This window comes from Heterodontus francisci, chromosome 22, assembly GCF_036365525.1.
Source record: "Heterodontus francisci isolate sHetFra1 chromosome 22, sHetFra1.hap1, whole genome shotgun sequence".
Classification (NCBI taxonomy): domain Eukaryota; kingdom Metazoa; phylum Chordata; class Chondrichthyes; order Heterodontiformes; family Heterodontidae; genus Heterodontus; species Heterodontus francisci.
The window spans coordinates 13,195,736-13,215,539 of NC_090392.1; positions in this window are offsets into that span (position 1 = coordinate 13,195,736).

The window sequence follows — 19,804 nt, forward strand, 5'->3', positions numbered from 1 at the left end:
AGAGATACACTGACACCCAGTAACACAGACACACACGTACACCAAGTAACACAGACACACACTGACACCCAGTAACACAGACACACACTGACACCAAGTCACAAAGATATACACTGATACCCAGTAACAAAGACATACACTGATACCCAGTAACACAGGCACACACTTACACCAAGTAACAAAGACATACACTGACACGCAGTAACAAAGACATGCACTGACACCCAGTTACACAGACACACACGGACACCAAGTAACAAAGACGCACACTTACACCAAGTAACACAGACACACACTGACAACCAGTAACACACACTGATACACAGTAACAAATACATACACTGACACCAAGTAACAAAGACACACACTTACACCAACTAACAAAGACACACACTTCCACCAAGTAACACAGACATACACTGAAACCAAGTAACAAAGACAGACAATTGCACCAAGTAGCAAAGACATACACTTACACCAAGTATTTTGACATACACTGACACCAAGTAACAAAGACATACACTGACACCCAGTAACAAAGACATACCCTGACACCCAGTAACACAGACACACACTTACAACAAGTAACACAGACACACACTGACACCCAGTAACACAGACACACACTTACACCTAGTAAAAAAGACACACACTGATACCCAGTAACACAGACACACACTTACACCAAGTAACAAAGACATACACTGAGACCCAGTAACAAAGACATGCACTGACACCCAGTAACACTGACACACACGGACACCAAGTAACAAAGACACAGACTTACACCAAGTAACACAGACACACACTGACACCCAGTAACACAGACACACACTTACACCTAGTAAAAAAGACACACACTGATACCCAGGAACACAGACACACACTTACACCAAGTAACAAAGACATACACTGACACCCAGTAACAAAGACATGCACTGACACCCAGTAACACAGACACACACGGACACCAAGTAACAAAGACACAGACTCACACCAAGTAACACAGACACACACTGACAGCCAGTAAGACAAACAAACACACTGACACCCAGCAACACAGACACACACTGACACCAAGTAACAAAGACATGCACTGACACCCAGTAACACAGACACACACTTACACCTAGTAAAAAAGACACACACTGATACCCAGGAACACAGACACACACTTACACCAAGTAACAAAGACATACACTGACACCCAGTAACAAAGACATGCACTGACACCCAGTAACACAGACACACACGGACACCAAGTAACAAAGACACAGACTTACACCAAGTAACACAGACACACACTGACAGCCAGTAAGACAAACAAACACACTGACACCCAGCAACACAGACACACACTGACACCAAGTAACAAAGACATGCACTGACACCCAGTAACACAAATACACACTGGGCGGCACAGTGGCGCAGTGGTTAGCACTGCAGCCTCACAGCTCCAGGGACCCGGGTTCGATTCTGGGTACTGCCTGTGCGGAGTTTGCAAGTTCTCCCTGTGTCTGCGTGGGTTTCCTCCGGGAGCTCCGGTTTCCTCCCACATGCCAAAGACTTGCAGGTTGATAGGTTAATTGGCCATTATAAATTGCCCCTAGTATAGGTAGGTGGTAGGGAAATATATAGGGAACGGTGGGGATGTTATTGGAATATGGGATTCGTGCAGCATTAGTATAAATGGTTGGTTGATGGTCGGCACAGTCTCGCTGGAACGAAGGTCCTGTTTCAGTGCTGTATCTCTAAACTAAACTAAATACTGACACCAGGTGTCACAGACACACACTTACACCAAGTAACAAAGACATGCACTGACACCCAGGAACAAAGACATACACTGACACCAAGTCACAAACACATACACTGACACCAAGTAACAAAGACATACACTTACACCAAGTAACAAATACATACACAGATAGCCAGTAACACAGACACACACTGACACCCAGTTAGAAACACACACTGGCCCCCAGTAACACAGACACACACTGACACCAAGTCACAAAGACACACACTGACACCCAGTAACAAAGACATAAACTGAAACCAAGTCACAAAGACATACACTGATACACAGACAAACACTTACACCAAGTAACACAGACATACACTGACACAAAGACACAGACTGACACCCAGTAACAAAGACATGCACTGACACACAGTAACAAAGACATACACTGATACCAAGTCACAAAGACATACACTGATCCCCAGTAACACAGACACACACTTACACCAAGTAACAAAGACATACACTGACACCCAGTAACAAAGACATGCACTGACACCCAGTAACACAGACACACACGGACACCAAGTAACAAAGACACAGACTTACACCAAGTAACACAGACACACACTGACAGCCAGTAAGACAAACAAACACACTGACACCCAGCAACACAGACACACACTGACACCAAGTAACAAAGACATGCACTGACACCCAGTAACACAAATACACACTGGGCGGCACAGTGGCGCAGTGGTTAGCACTGCAGCCTCACAGCTCCAGGGACCCGGGTTCGATTCTGGGTACTGCCTGTGCGGAGTTTGCAAGTTCTCCCTGTGTCTGCGTGGGTTTCCTCCGGGAGCTCCGGTTTCCTCCCACATGCCAAAGACTTGCAGGTTGATAGGTTAATTGGCCATTATAAATTGCCCCTAGTATAGGTAGGTGGTAGGGAAATATATAGGGAACGGTGGGGATGTTATTGGAATATGGGATTCGTGCAGCATTAGTATAAATGGTTGGTTGATGGTCGGCACAGTCTCGCTGGAACGAAGGTCCTGTTTCAGTGCTGTATCTCTAAACTAAACTAAATACTGACACCAGGTGTCACAGACACACACTTACACCAAGTAACAAAGACATGCACTGACACCCAGGAACAAAGACATACACTGACACCAAGTCACAAACACATACACTGACACCAAGTAACAAAGACATACACTTACACCAAGTAACAAATACATACACAGATAGCCAGTAACACAGACACACACTGACACCCAGTTAGAAACACACACTGGCCCCCAGTAACACAGACACACACTGACACCAAGTCACAAAGACACACACTGACACCCAGTAACAAAGACATAAACTGAAACCAAGTCACAAAGACATACACTGATACACAGACAAACACTTACACCAAGTAACACAGACATACACTGACACAAAGACACAGACTGACACCCAGTAACAAAGACATGCACTGACACACAGTAACAAAGACATACACTGATACCAAGTCACAAAGACATACACTGATCCCCAGTAACACAGACACACAATTACACCAAGTAACAAAGACAGACACTGATACCCAGTAACACAGATAAAAACTTACACCAAGTAACAAAGACATACACTGACACCCAGTAACAAAGACATACACTGACACCCAGTAACACAGACACACACGGACACCAAGTAACAAAGACACACACTTACAGCAAGTAACACAGACACACACTGACACCCAGTAACACACACTGATACACAGTAACAAAGACATACACTGACACCCAGGAACAAAGACACACACTGACACCAAGTAAAAAAGACACACACTTACACCATGTAACAAAGACACACACTTACACCAAGTAACAAAGACAGACAATTGCACCAAGTAACAAAGACATACACTTACACCAGGTATTTTGACATACACTGACACCAAGTAACAAAGACGTACACTGACACCCAGTAACATAGAGATACACTGACAACCAGTAACACCGACACACACGTACACCAAGTAACACAGACACACACTGACACCCAGTAACACAGACACACACTGACACCAAGTCACAAAGACATACACTGATACCCAGTAACACAGACACACACTTACACCAGGTAACAAAGACAGACACTGATACCCAGTAACACAGATAAACACTTACACCAAGTAACAAAGACATACACTGACACCCAGTAACAGAGACATACACTGACACCCAGTAACGCAGACACACACGGACATCAAGTAACAAAGACAGACAATTGCACCAAGAAACAAAGACATACACTTACACCAAGTAACAAAGACATACACTGACACCCAGTAACAAAGAGATACACTGACACCCAGTAACACAGACACACACGTACACCAAGTAACACAGACACACACTGACACCCAGTAACACAGACACACACTGACACCAAGTCACAAAGATATACACTGATACCCAGTAACAAAGACATACACTGATACCCAGTAACACAGGCACACACTTACACCAAGTAACAAAGACATACACTGACACGCAGTAACAAAGACATGCACTGACACCCAGTTACACAGACACACACGGACACCAAGTAACAAAGACGCACACTTACACCAAGTAACACAGACACACACTGACAACCAGTAACACACACTGATACACAGTAACAAATACATACACTGACACCAAGTAACAAAGACACACACTTACACCAACTAACAAAGACACACACTTCCACCAAGTAACACAGACATACACTGAAACCAAGTAACAAAGACAGACAATTGCACCAAGTAGCAAAGACATACACTTACACCAAGTATTTTGACATACACTGACACCAAGTAACAAAGACATACACTGACACCCAGTAACAAAGACATACCCTGACACCCAGTAACACAGACACACACTTACAACAAGTAACACAGACACACACTGACACCCAGTAACACAGACACACACTTACACCTAGTAAAAAAGACACACACTGATACCCAGTAACACAGACACACACTTACACCAAGTAACAAAGACATACACTGAGACCCAGTAACAAAGACATGCACTGACACCCAGTAACACTGACACACACGGACACCAAGTAACAAAGACACAGACTTACACCAAGTAACACAGACACACACTGACACCCAGTAACACAGACACACACTTACACCTAGTAAAAAAGACACACACTGATACCCAGGAACACAGACACACACTTACACCAAGTAACAAAGACATACACTGACACCCAGTAACAAAGACATGCACTGACACCCAGTAACACAGACACACACGGACACCAAGTAACAAAGACACAGACTCACACCAAGTAACACAGACACACACTGACAGCCAGTAAGACAAACAAACACACTGACACCCAGCAACACAGACACACACTGACACCAAGTAACAAAGACATGCACTGACACCCAGTAACACAGACACACACTTACACCTAGTAAAAAAGACACACACTGATACCCAGGAACACAGACACACACTTACACCAAGTAACAAAGACATACACTGACACCCAGTAACAAAGACATGCACTGACACCCAGTAACACAGACACACACGGACACCAAGTAACAAAGACACAGACTTACACCAAGTAACACAGACACACACTGACAGCCAGTAAGACAAACAAACACACTGACACCCAGCAACACAGACACACACTGACACCAAGTAACAAAGACATGCACTGACACCCAGTAACACAAATACACACTGGGCGGCACAGTGGCGCAGTGGTTAGCACTGCAGCCTCACAGCTCCAGGGACCCGGGTTCGATTCTGGGTACTGCCTGTGCGGAGTTTGCAAGTTCTCCCTGTGTCTGCGTGGGTTTCCTCCGGGAGCTCCGGTTTCCTCCCACATGCCAAAGACTTGCAGGTTGATAGGTTAATTGGCCATTATAAATTGCCCCTAGTATAGGTAGGTGGTAGGGAAATATATAGGGAACGGTGGGGATGTTATTGGAATATGGGATTCGTGCAGCATTAGTATAAATGGTTGGTTGATGGTCGGCACAGTCTCGCTGGAACGAAGGTCCTGTTTCAGTGCTGTATCTCTAAACTAAACTAAATACTGACACCAGGTGTCACAGACACACACTTACACCAAGTAACAAAGACATGCACTGACACCCAGGAACAAAGACATACACTGACACCAAGTCACAAACACATACACTGACACCAAGTAACAAAGACATACACTTACACCAAGTAACAAATACATACACAGATAGCCAGTAACACAGACACACACTGACACCCAGTTAGAAACACACACTGGCCCCCAGTAACACAGACACACACTGACACCAAGTCACAAAGACACACACTGACACCCAGTAACAAAGACATAAACTGAAACCAAGTCACAAAGACATACACTGATACACAGACAAACACTTACACCAAGTAACACAGACATACACTGACACAAAGACACAGACTGACACCCAGTAACAAAGACATGCACTGACACACAGTAACAAAGACATACACTGATACCAAGTCACAAAGACATACACTGATCCCCAGTAACACAGACACACAATTACACCAAGTAACAAAGACAGACACTGATACCCAGTAACACAGATAAAAACTTACACCAAGTAACAAAGACATACACTGACACCCAGTAACAAAGACATACACTGACACCCAGTAACACAGACACACACGGACACCAAGTAACAAAGACACACACTTACAGCAAGTAACACAGACACACACTGACACCCAGTAACACACACTGATACACAGTAACAAAGACATACACTGACACCCAGGAACAAAGACACACACTGACACCAAGTAAAAAAGACACACACTTACACCAAGTAACAAAGACACACACTTACACCAAGTAACAAAGACAGACAATTGCACCAAGTAACAAAGACATACACTTACACCAGGTATTTTGACATACACTGACACCAAGTAACAAAGACGTACACTGACACCCAGTAACATAGAGATACACTGACAACCAGTAACACCGACACACACGTACACCAAGTAACACAGACACACACTGACACCCAGTAACACAGACACACACTGACACCAAGTCACAAAGACATACACTGATACCCAGTAACAAAGACATACACTGATACCCAGTAACACAGACACACACTTACACCAAGTAACAAAGACATACACTGACACCCAGTAACAAAGACATGCACTGACACCCAGTTACACAGACACACACTGACACCAAGTCACAAAGACATACACTGATGCCCAGTAACACAGACACACACGGACACCAAGTAACAAAGACACACACTTACACCAAGTAACAGAGACACACACTGACACCAAGTAACACACACTGATACACAGTAACAAAGACATACACTGACACCCAGGAAAAAAGACACACACTGACACCAAGTAACAAAGACACACACTTACACCAAGTAACAAAGACACACACTTACACCAAGTAACAAAGACATACAATTACACCAAGTAACAAAGACAGACAATTACACCCAGTAACAAAGACATACACTGACACCCAGTAACACAGACACACACGGACACCAAGTAACAAAGACACACACTTACACCAAGTAACAGAGACACACACTGACACCAAGTAACACACACTGATACACAGTAACAAAGACATACACTGACACCCAGGAAAAAAGACACACACTGACACCAAGTAACAAAGACACACACTTACACCAAGTAACAAAGACACACACTTACACCAAGTAACACAGACATACACTGACACCAAGTAACAAAGGCATACAATTACACCAAGTAACAAAGACAGACAATTACACCCAGTAACAAAGACATACACTGACACCCAGTAACACAGACACACACGGACACCAAGTAACAAAGACACACACTTACACCAAGTAACAGAGACACACACTGACACCCAGTAACACACACTGATACACAGTAACAAAGACATACACTGACACCCAGGAAAAAAGACAAACACTGACACCAAGTAACAAAGACACACACTTACACCAAGTAACAAAGACACACACTTACACCAAGTAACACAGACATACACTGACACCAAGTAACAAAGACAGACAATTACACCAAGTAACAAAGAAACACAATTACACCCAGTAACAAAGACATACACTGACACCCAGTAACACAGACACACACGGACACCAAGTAACAAAGACACACACTTACACCAAGTAACAGAGACACACACTGACACCCAGTAACACACACTGATACACAGTAACAAAGACATACACTGACACCCAGGAAAAAAGACACACACTGACACCAAGTAACAAAGACACACACTTACACCAAGTAACAAAGACACACACTTACACCAAGTAACACAGACATACACTGACACCAAGTAACAAAGACAGACAATTGCACCAAGTAACAAGAACATACACTTACACCAAGTATTTTGACATACACTGACAGCAAGTCACAAAGACATACACTGATACCCAGTAACAAAGACATACACTGATACCCAGTAACACAGACACACACTTACACCAAGTAACAAAGACATACACTGACACCCAGTCACAAAGACACACACTGACACCCAGTAACAAAGACATACACTGACACCAAGTCACAAAGACATACAATAATACCCAGTAACACAGACCCACACTTACACCAAGTCACACAGACATACACGGACACCCAGTAACAAAGACATACACTGACAGCCAGTAACACAGACACACACGGACACCAAGTAACAAAGACAAAGACTTGCACCAAGTAACACAGACACACACTGACACCCAGTAACACAGACACACACTTACACCAAGTAACAAAGACATACACTGACTCCAAGTCACAAAGACACACACTGATACCCAGTAACACAGACCCACACTTACACCAAGTAACACAGACATACACGGACACCCAGTAACAAAGACATACACTGACAGCCAGTAACACAGACACACACGGACACCAAGTAACAAAGGCACAGACTTACACCAAGTAACACAGACACACACTGACACCAGGTAACACAGACACACACTTACACCAAGTAACACAGACATACACTGACACCCAGTAACAAAGACATGCACTGACACCCAGTTACACAGACACACACTGACACCAAGTCACAAAGACATACACTGATACCCAGTAACACAGACAAACACTGACACCAAGTATTTTGACATACACTGACACCAAGTAACAAAGACATACACTGATCCCCAGTAACACAGACACACACTTACACCAAGTAACAAAGACATACACTGACACCAAGTCACAAAGACATACACTGATACCCAGTAACACAGACCCACACTTACACCAAGTAACACAGACATACACGGACACCCAGTAACAAAGACATACACTGACAGCCAGTAACACAGACACACACGGACACCAAGTAACAAAGGCACAGACTTACACCAAGTAACACAGACACACACTGACACCCAGTAACACAGACACACACTTACACCAAGTAACACAGACATACACTGACACCAAGTAACAAAGACATGCACTGACACCCAGTAACAAAGACATGCACTGACACCAAGTCACAAACACATACACTGACTCCAAGTAACAAAGACATACACTGATAGCCAGTAACACAGACGCACACTGACACGCAGTTAGAAACACACACTGGCCCCCAGTAACACAGGCACACACTGACCCCCCGTAACACAGACATACACTGACACCAAGTCACAAAGACACACACTGACACCCAGTAACAAAAACATACACAGACACCAAGTCACAAAGACATACACTTATACACAGACACACACTTGCACCAAGTGACACAGACATACACTGACACAAGTCACAAAGGCACACAATGGCACCCAGTAACAAAGACATACACTGACACCAAGTCACAAAGACATACACTGATACCCAGGAACACATACACACACTGACACCCAGTAACAAAGACATACACTGATACCAAGTCACAAAGACATACACTGATACCCAGTAACACAGACACACACTTATACCAAGTAATAAAGACAGACACTGATACCCAGTAACACAGATGAACACTTACACCAAGTAACAAAGACATACACTGACACCCAGTAACAAAGACATAAACTGACACCCAGTAACACAGACACACACGGACACCAATTAACAAAGACAGACAATTGCACCAAGTAACAAAGACATACACTTACACCAAGTATTTTGACATACACTGACACCAAGTAACAAAGACATACACTGACACCCAGTAACAAAGAGATACACTGACACCCAGTAACACAGACACACACGTACACCAAGTAACACAGACACACACTGACACCCAGTAACACAGACACACACTGACACCAAGTCACAAAGATATACACTGATACCCAGTAACAAAGACATACACTTATACCCAGTAACACAGACACACACTTACAACAAGTAACAAAGACATACACTGACACCCAGTAACAAAGACATGCACTGACACCCAGTTACACAGACACACACGGACACCAAGTAACAAAGACTCACACTTACACCAAGTAACACAGACACACACTGACACCCAGTAACACACACTGATACACAGTAACAAAGACATACACTGACACCAAGTAACAAAGACACACACTTACACCAACTAACAAAGACACACACTTACACCAAGTAACACAGACAGACACTGACACCAAGTAACAAAGACAGACAATTGCACCAACTAACAAAGACACACACTTACACCAAGTATCAAAGACGAACACTTACACCAAGTATTTTGACATACACTGACACCAAGTAACAAAGACATACACTGACACCGAGTAACAAAGACATACACTGACACCCAGTAACACAGACACACACTTAAACCAAGTAACACAGACACACACTGACACCCAGTAACACAGACACACACTTACACCTAGTAAAAAAGACACACACTGATACCCAGTAACACAGACACACACTTACACCAAGTAACAAAGACATACACTGACACCCAGTAACAAAGACATGCACTGACACCCAGTAAGACAGAAACACACTGACAGCCAGTAAGACAAACAAACACACTGACACCCAGCAACACAGACTCACACTGACACAAAGTAACAAAGACATACACTGACACCCAGTAACACAGATACACACTGGGCGGCACAGTGGCGCAGTGGTTAGCACTGCAGCCTCACAGCTCCAGGGACCCGGGTTCGATTCTGGGTACTGCCGATGCGGAGTTTGCAAGTTCTCCTTGTGTCTGCGTGGGTTTCCTCCGGGAGCTCCGGTTTCCTCCCACATGCCAAAGACTTGCAGGTTGATAGGTTAATTGGCCATTATAAATTGCCCCTCGTCTAGGTAGGTGGTAGGGAAATATATAGGGACCGGTGGGGATGTTATTGGAATACGGGATTCGTGTAGGATTAGTATAAATGGTTGGTTGATGGTCGGCACAGTCTCGCTGGAACGAAGGGCCTGTTTCACTGCTGTATCTCTAAACTAAACCAAATACTGACACCTAGTGCCACAGACACACAATGACACCAGGTAACAAAGACATACACTTGCACCGAGTAACACAGACATACTTACACCAAGTATTTTGACATACACTTACACCAAGTAACAAAGACATCCACTGACACCCAGTAACACAGACACACACTGACACCCAGTTAGAAACACACACTGGCCCCCAGTAACACAGACACACAGTGACCCCCCGTAACACAGACATAAACTGACACCAAGTCACAAAGACACACACTGACACCAAGTCACAAAGACAAACACTGAAACCCAGGAACACAGACACACTCTGACACCCAGTAACAAAGACATACACAGATACCAAGTCACAAAGACATACACTGATCCCCAGTAACACAGACACACACTTACACCAAGTAACAAAGACAGACACTGATACCCAGTAACACAGATAAAAACTTACACCAAGTAACAAAGACATACACTGATACCAAGTCACAAAGACAGACACTGATACACAGACACACACTTGCACCAAGTAACACAGACATACACTGACACCAAGTCACAAAGACACACACTGACACCCAGTAACAAAGACATACACTGACACCAAGTCACAAAGACAAACACTGAAACCCAGGAACACAGACACACACTGACACCCAGTGACAAAGACATACACTGATACCAAGTCACAAAGACAGACACTGATACCCAGTAACACAGACACACACTGACACCCAGTAACAAAGACATACACAGATACCAAGTCACAAAGACATACACTGATCCCCAGCAACACAGACACACACTTACACCAAGTAACAAAGACAGACATTGATACCCAGTAACACAGATAAAAACTTACACCAAGTAACAAAGACATACACTGACACCCAGTAACAAAGACATACACTGACACCCAGTAACACAGACACACACGGACACCAAGTAACAAAGACACACACTTACACCAAGTAACACAGACACACACTGACACCCAGTAACACACACTGATACACAGTAACAAAGACATACACTGACACCCAGGAACAAAGAGACACACTGACACCAAGTAACAAAGACACACACTTACACCAAGTAACAAAGACACACACTTACACCAAGTAACACAGACATACACTGACACCAAGTAACAAAGACAGACAATTGCACCAAGTAACAAAGACATACACTTACACCAAGTATTTTGACATACACTGACACCAAGTAACAAAGACGTACACTGACACCCAGTAACAAAGAGATACACTGACAACCAGTAACACAGACACACACGTACACCAAGTAACACAGACACACACTGACACCCAGGAACACAGACACACACTGACACCAAGTCACAAAGACATACACTGATACCCAGTAACAAAGACATACACTGACACCCAGTAACACAGACACACACTTACACCAAGTAACACAGACACACACTGACTCCCAGTTACACAGACACACACTGACACCATGTCACAAAGACATACACTGATGCCCAGTAACACAGACAAACACTGACACCAAGTAACAAAGACATACACTGACACCAAGGAACAAAGACATACACTTACACCAAGTATTTTGACATACACTGACACCAAGTAACAAAGAGATAAACTGATACCCAGTAACACAGACACACACTTACACCAAGTAACAAAGACATACACTGACACCAAGTCACAAAGACATACACTGATACCCAGTAACACAGACCCACACTTACACCAAGTAACACAGACATACACGGACACCCAGTAACAAAGACATACACTGACAGCCAGTAACACAGACACACACGCACACCAAGTAACAAAGACACAGACTTGCACCAAGTAACACAGACACACACTGACACCCAGTAACACAGACACACACTTACACCAAGTAACACAGACATACACTGACACCAAGTAACAAAGACATACACTGACACCCAGTAACAAAGACATACACTGACACCAAGTCACAAACACATACACTGACACCAAGTAACAAAGACATACACTTACACCAAGTAACAAAGACATACACTGATAGCCAGTAACACAGGCACACACTGACACCCAGTTAGAAACACACACTGGCCCCCAGTAACACAGACACACACTGACCCCCCGTAACACAGACATACACTGACACCAAGTCACAAAGACACACACTGACACCCAGTAACAAAGACATACACTGACACCAAGTCACAAAGACATACACTGATACACAGACACACACTTACACCAAGTAACACAGACATACACTGACACCAAGTAACAAAGACAGACAATTGTACCAAGTAACAAAGACATACACTTACACCAAGTATTTTGACATACACTGACACCAAGTAACAAAGACGTATACTGACACCCAGTAACAAAGAGATAGACTGACAACCAGTAACACAGACACACACGTACACCAAGTAACACAGACACACACTGACACCCAGCAACACAGTCACACACTGACACCAAGTCACAAAGACATACACTGATACCCAGTAACAAAGACATACACTGATACCCAGTAACACAGACACACACTTACACCAAGTAACAAAGACATACACTGACACCCAGTAACAAAGACATGCACTGACACCCAGTTACACAGACACACACTGACACCAAGTCACAAAGACATACACTGATGCCCAGTAACACAGACAAACACTGACACCAAGTAACAAAGACATACACTGACACCAAGGAACAAAGACATACACTTACACCAAGTATTTTGACATACACTGACACCAAGTAACAAAGACATACACTGATACCCAGTTACACAGACACACACGGACACCAAGTAACAAAGACACACACTGACACCAAGTAACACAGACATACACGGACACCCAGTAACAAAGACATACACTGACAGCCAGTAACACAGACACACACGCACACCAAGTAACAAAGACACAGACTTGCACCAAGTAACACAGACACACACTGACACCCAGTAACACAGACATACACGAACACCCAGTAACAAAGACATACACTGACAGCCAGTAACACAGACACACAATGACACCAAGTAACAAAGACATACACTTGCACCGAGTAACACAGACATACTTACACCAAGTATTTTGACATACACTTACACCAAGTAACAAAGACATCCACTGACACCCAGTAACAAAGACATACACTGACACCAAGTCACAAAGACATACACTTACACCAAGTAACAAAGACATACAATGATAGCCAGTAACACAGACACACACTGACACCCAGTTAGAAACACACACAGGCCCCCAGTAACACAGACACACACTGACCCCCCGTAACACAGACATAAACTGACACCAAGTCACAAAGACACACACTGACACCAGGTCACAAAGACAAACACTGAAACCCAGGAACACAGACACACTCTGACACCCCGTTCCAAAGACATACACAGATACCAAGTCACAAAGACATACACTGATCCCCAGTAACACAGACACACACTTACACCAAGTAACAAAGACAGACACTGATACCCAGTAACACAGATAAAAACTTACACCAAGTAACAAAGACATACACTGATACCAAGTCAAAAAGACAGACACTGATACACAGACACACACTTGCACCAAGTAACACAGACATACACTGACACCAAGTCACAAAGACACACACTGACACCCAGTAACAAAGACATACACTGACACCAAGTCACAAAGACAAACACTGAAACCCAGGAACACAGACACACACTGACACCCAGTGACAAAGACATACACTGATACCAAGTCACAAAGACAGACACTGATACCCAGCAACACAGACACACACTTACACCAAGTAACAAAGACAGACACTGATACCCAGTAACACAGATAAAAACTGACACCAAGTAACAAAGACATACACTGACACCCAGTAACACAGACACACACGGACACCAAGTAACACACACTGATACACAGTAACAAAGACATACACTGACACCCAGGAACAAAGAGACACACTGACACCAAGTAACAAAGACACACACTTACACCAAGTAACAAAGAACCAAACTTACACCAAGTAACACAGACATACACTGACACCAAGTAACAAAGACAGACAATTGCACCAAGTAACAAAGACAGACACTAACACCAAGTATTTTGACATACACTGACACCCATTAACAAAGACATACACTGACACCAAGTCACAAAGACATACACTGATACCCAGTAACACAGACCCACACTTACACCAAGTAACACAGACATACACGGACACCCAGTAACAAAGACATACACTGACAGCCAGTAACACAGACACACACGCACACCAAGTAACAAATACACAGACTTGCAACAAGTAACACAGACACACACTGACACCCAGTAACACAGACACACACTTACACCAAGTAACACAGACATACACTGACACCAAGTAACAAAGACATACACTGACACCAAGTCACAAACACATACACTGACACCAAGTAACAAAGACATACACTTACACCAAGTAACAAAGACATACACTGATAGCCAGTAACACAGGCACACAGTGACACCCAGTTAGAAACACACACTGGCCCCCAGTAACACAGACACACACTGACCCCCCGTAACACAGACATACACTGACACCAAGTCACAAAGACACACACTGACACCCAGTAACAAAGACATACACTGACACCAAGTCACAAAGACATACACTGATACACAGACACACACTTACACCAAGTAACACAGACATACACTGACACCAAGTAACAAAGACAGACAATTGCACCAAGTAACAAAGACATACACTTACACCAAGTATTTTGACATACACTGACACCAAGTAACAAAGACGTACACTGACACCCAGTAGCAAAGAGATACACTGACAACCAGTAACACAGACACACACGTACACCAAGTAACACAGACACACACTGACACCCAGGAACACAGACACACACTGACACCAAGTCACAAAGACATACACTGATACCCAGTAACAAAGACATACACTGATACCCAGTAACACAGACACACACTTACACCAAGTAACACAGACACACACTGACACCCAGTTACACAGACACACACTGACACCATGTCACAAAGACATACACTGATGCCCAGTAACACAGCCAAACACTGACACCAAGTAACAAAGACATACACTGACACCAAGGAACAAAGACAGACACTTACACCAAGTATTTTGACATACACTGACACCAAGTAACAAAGACATACACTGATACCCAGTAACACAGACACACACTTACACCAAGTAACAAAGACATACACTGACACCAATTCACAAAGACACACACTGACACCCAGTAACAAAGACATACACTTACACCAAGTCACAAAGACATACACTGATACCTAGTAACACAGACCCACACTTACACCAAGTAACACAGACGTACACGGACACCCAGTAACAAAGACATACACTGACAGCCAGTAACACAGACACACACGCACACCAAGTAACAAAGACACAGACTTGCACCAAGTAACACAGACACACACTGACACCCAGTAACACAGACACACACTTACACCAAGTAACACAGACATACACTGACACCAAGTAACAAAGACATACACTGACACCCAGTAACAAAGAAATACACTGACACCAAGTCACAAACACATACACTGACACCAAGTAACAAAGACATACACTTACACCAAGTAACAAAGACATACACTGATAGCCAGTAACACAGGCACACACTGACACCCAGTTAGAAACACACACTGGCCCCCAGTAACACAGACACACACTGACCCCCCGTAACAAAGACATACACTGACACCAAGTCACAAAGACACACACTGACACCCAGTAACAAAGACATACACTGACACCAAGTCACAAAGACATACACTGATACACAGACACACACTTACACCAAGTAACACAGACATACACTGACACCAAGTAACAAAGACAGACAATTGTACCAAGTAACACAGACACACACGTACACCAAGTAACACAGACACACACTGAGACCCAGTAACACAGTCACACAATGACACCAAGTCACAAAGACATACACTGATACCCAAAAACAAAGACATACACTGATACCCAGTAACACAGACACACACTTACACCAAGTAACAAAGACATACACTGACACCAAGTAACAAAGACGTACACTGACACCCAGTAACAAAGAGATACACTGACAACCAGTAACACAGACACACACGTACACCAAGTAACACAGACACACACTGACACCCAGTAACACAGTCACACACTGACACCAAGTCACAAAGACATACACTGATACCCAAAAACAAAGACATACACTGATACCCAGTAACACAGACGCACACTTACACCAAGTAACACAGACATACACTGACACCAAGTAACAAAGACATACACTGACACCCAGTAACAAAGACATACACTGACACCAAGTCACAAACACATACACTGACACCAAGTAACAAAGACATACACTTACACCAAGTAACAAAGACATACACTGATAGCCAGTAACACAGGCACACACTGACACCCAGTTAGAAACACACACTGGCCCCCAGTAACACAGACACACACTGACCCCCCGTAACAAAGACATACACTGACACCAAGTCACAAAGACACACACTGACACCCAGTAACAAAGACATACACTGACACCAAGTCACAAAGACATACACTGATACACAGACACACACTTACACCAAGTAACACAGACATACACTGACACCAAGTAACAAAGACAGACAATTGTACCAAGTAACACAGACACACACGTACACCAAGTAACACAGACACACACTGACACCCAGTAACACAGTCACACACTGACACCAAGTCACAAAGACATACACTGATACCCAAAAACAAAGACATACACTGATACCCAGTAACACAGACACACACTTACACCAAGTAACAAAGACATACACTGACACCAAGTCACAAAGACATACACTGATACCTAGTAACACAGACCCACACTTACACCAAGTAACACAGACGTACACGGACACCCAGTAACAAAGAGATACACTGACAACCAGTAACACAGACACACACGTACACCAAGTAACACAGACACACACTGACACCCAGGAACACAGACACACACTGACACCAAGTCACAAAGACATACACTGATACCCAGTAACAAAGACATACACTGATACCCAGTAACACAGACACACACTTACACCAAGTAACACAGACACACACTGACACCCAGTTACACAGACACACACTGACACCATGTCACAAAGACATACACTGATGCCCAGTAACACAGCCAAACACTGACACCAAGTAACAAAGACATACACTGACACCAAGGAACAAAGACAGACACTTACACCAAGTATTTTGACATACACTGACACCAAGTAACAAAGACATACACTGATACCCAGTAACACAGACACACACTTACAACAAGTAACAAAGACATACACTGACACCAATTCACAAAGACACACACTGACACCCAGTAACAAGGACATACACTGACACCAAGTCACAAAGACATACACTGACACCTAGTAACACAGACCCACACTTACACCAAGTAACACAGACGTACACGGACACCCAGTAACAAAGACATACACTGACAGCCAGTAACACAGACACACACGCACACCAAGTAACAAAGACACAGACTTGCACCAAGTAACACAGACACACACTGACACCCAGTAACACAGACACACACTTACACCAAGTAACACAGACATACACTGACACCAAGTAACAAAGACATACACTGACACCCAGTAACAAAGACATACACTGACACCCAGTAACACAGATACACACTGGGCGGCACAGTGGCGCAGTGGTTAGCACTGCAGCCTCACAGCTCCAGGGACCCGGGTTCGATTCTGGGTACTGCCGATGCGGAGTTTGCAAGTTCTCCTTGTGTCTGCGTGGGTTTCCTCCGGGAGCTCCGGTTTCCTCCCACATGCCAAAGACTTGCAGGTTGATAGGTTAATTGGCCATTATAAATTGCCCCTCGTCTAGGTAGGTGGTAGGGAAATATATAGGGACCGGTGGGGATGTTATTGGAATACGGGATTCGTGTAGGATTAGTATAAATGGTTGGTTGATGGTCGGCACAGTCTCGCTGGAACGAAGGGCCTGTTTCACTGCTGTATCTCTAAACTAAACCAAATACTGACACCTAGTGCCACAGACACACAATGACACCAGGTAACAAAGACATACACTTGCACCGAGTAACACAGACATACTTACACCAAGTATTTTGACATACACTTACACCAAGTAACAAAGACATCCACTGACACCCAGTAACACAGACACACACTGACACCCAGTTAGAAACACACACTGGCCCCCAGTAACACAGACACACAGTGACCCCCCGTAACACAGACATAAACTGACACCAAGTCACAAAGACACACACTGACACCAAGTCACAAAGACAAACACTGAAACCCAGGAACACAGACACACTCTGACACCCAGTAACAAAGACATACACAGATACCAAG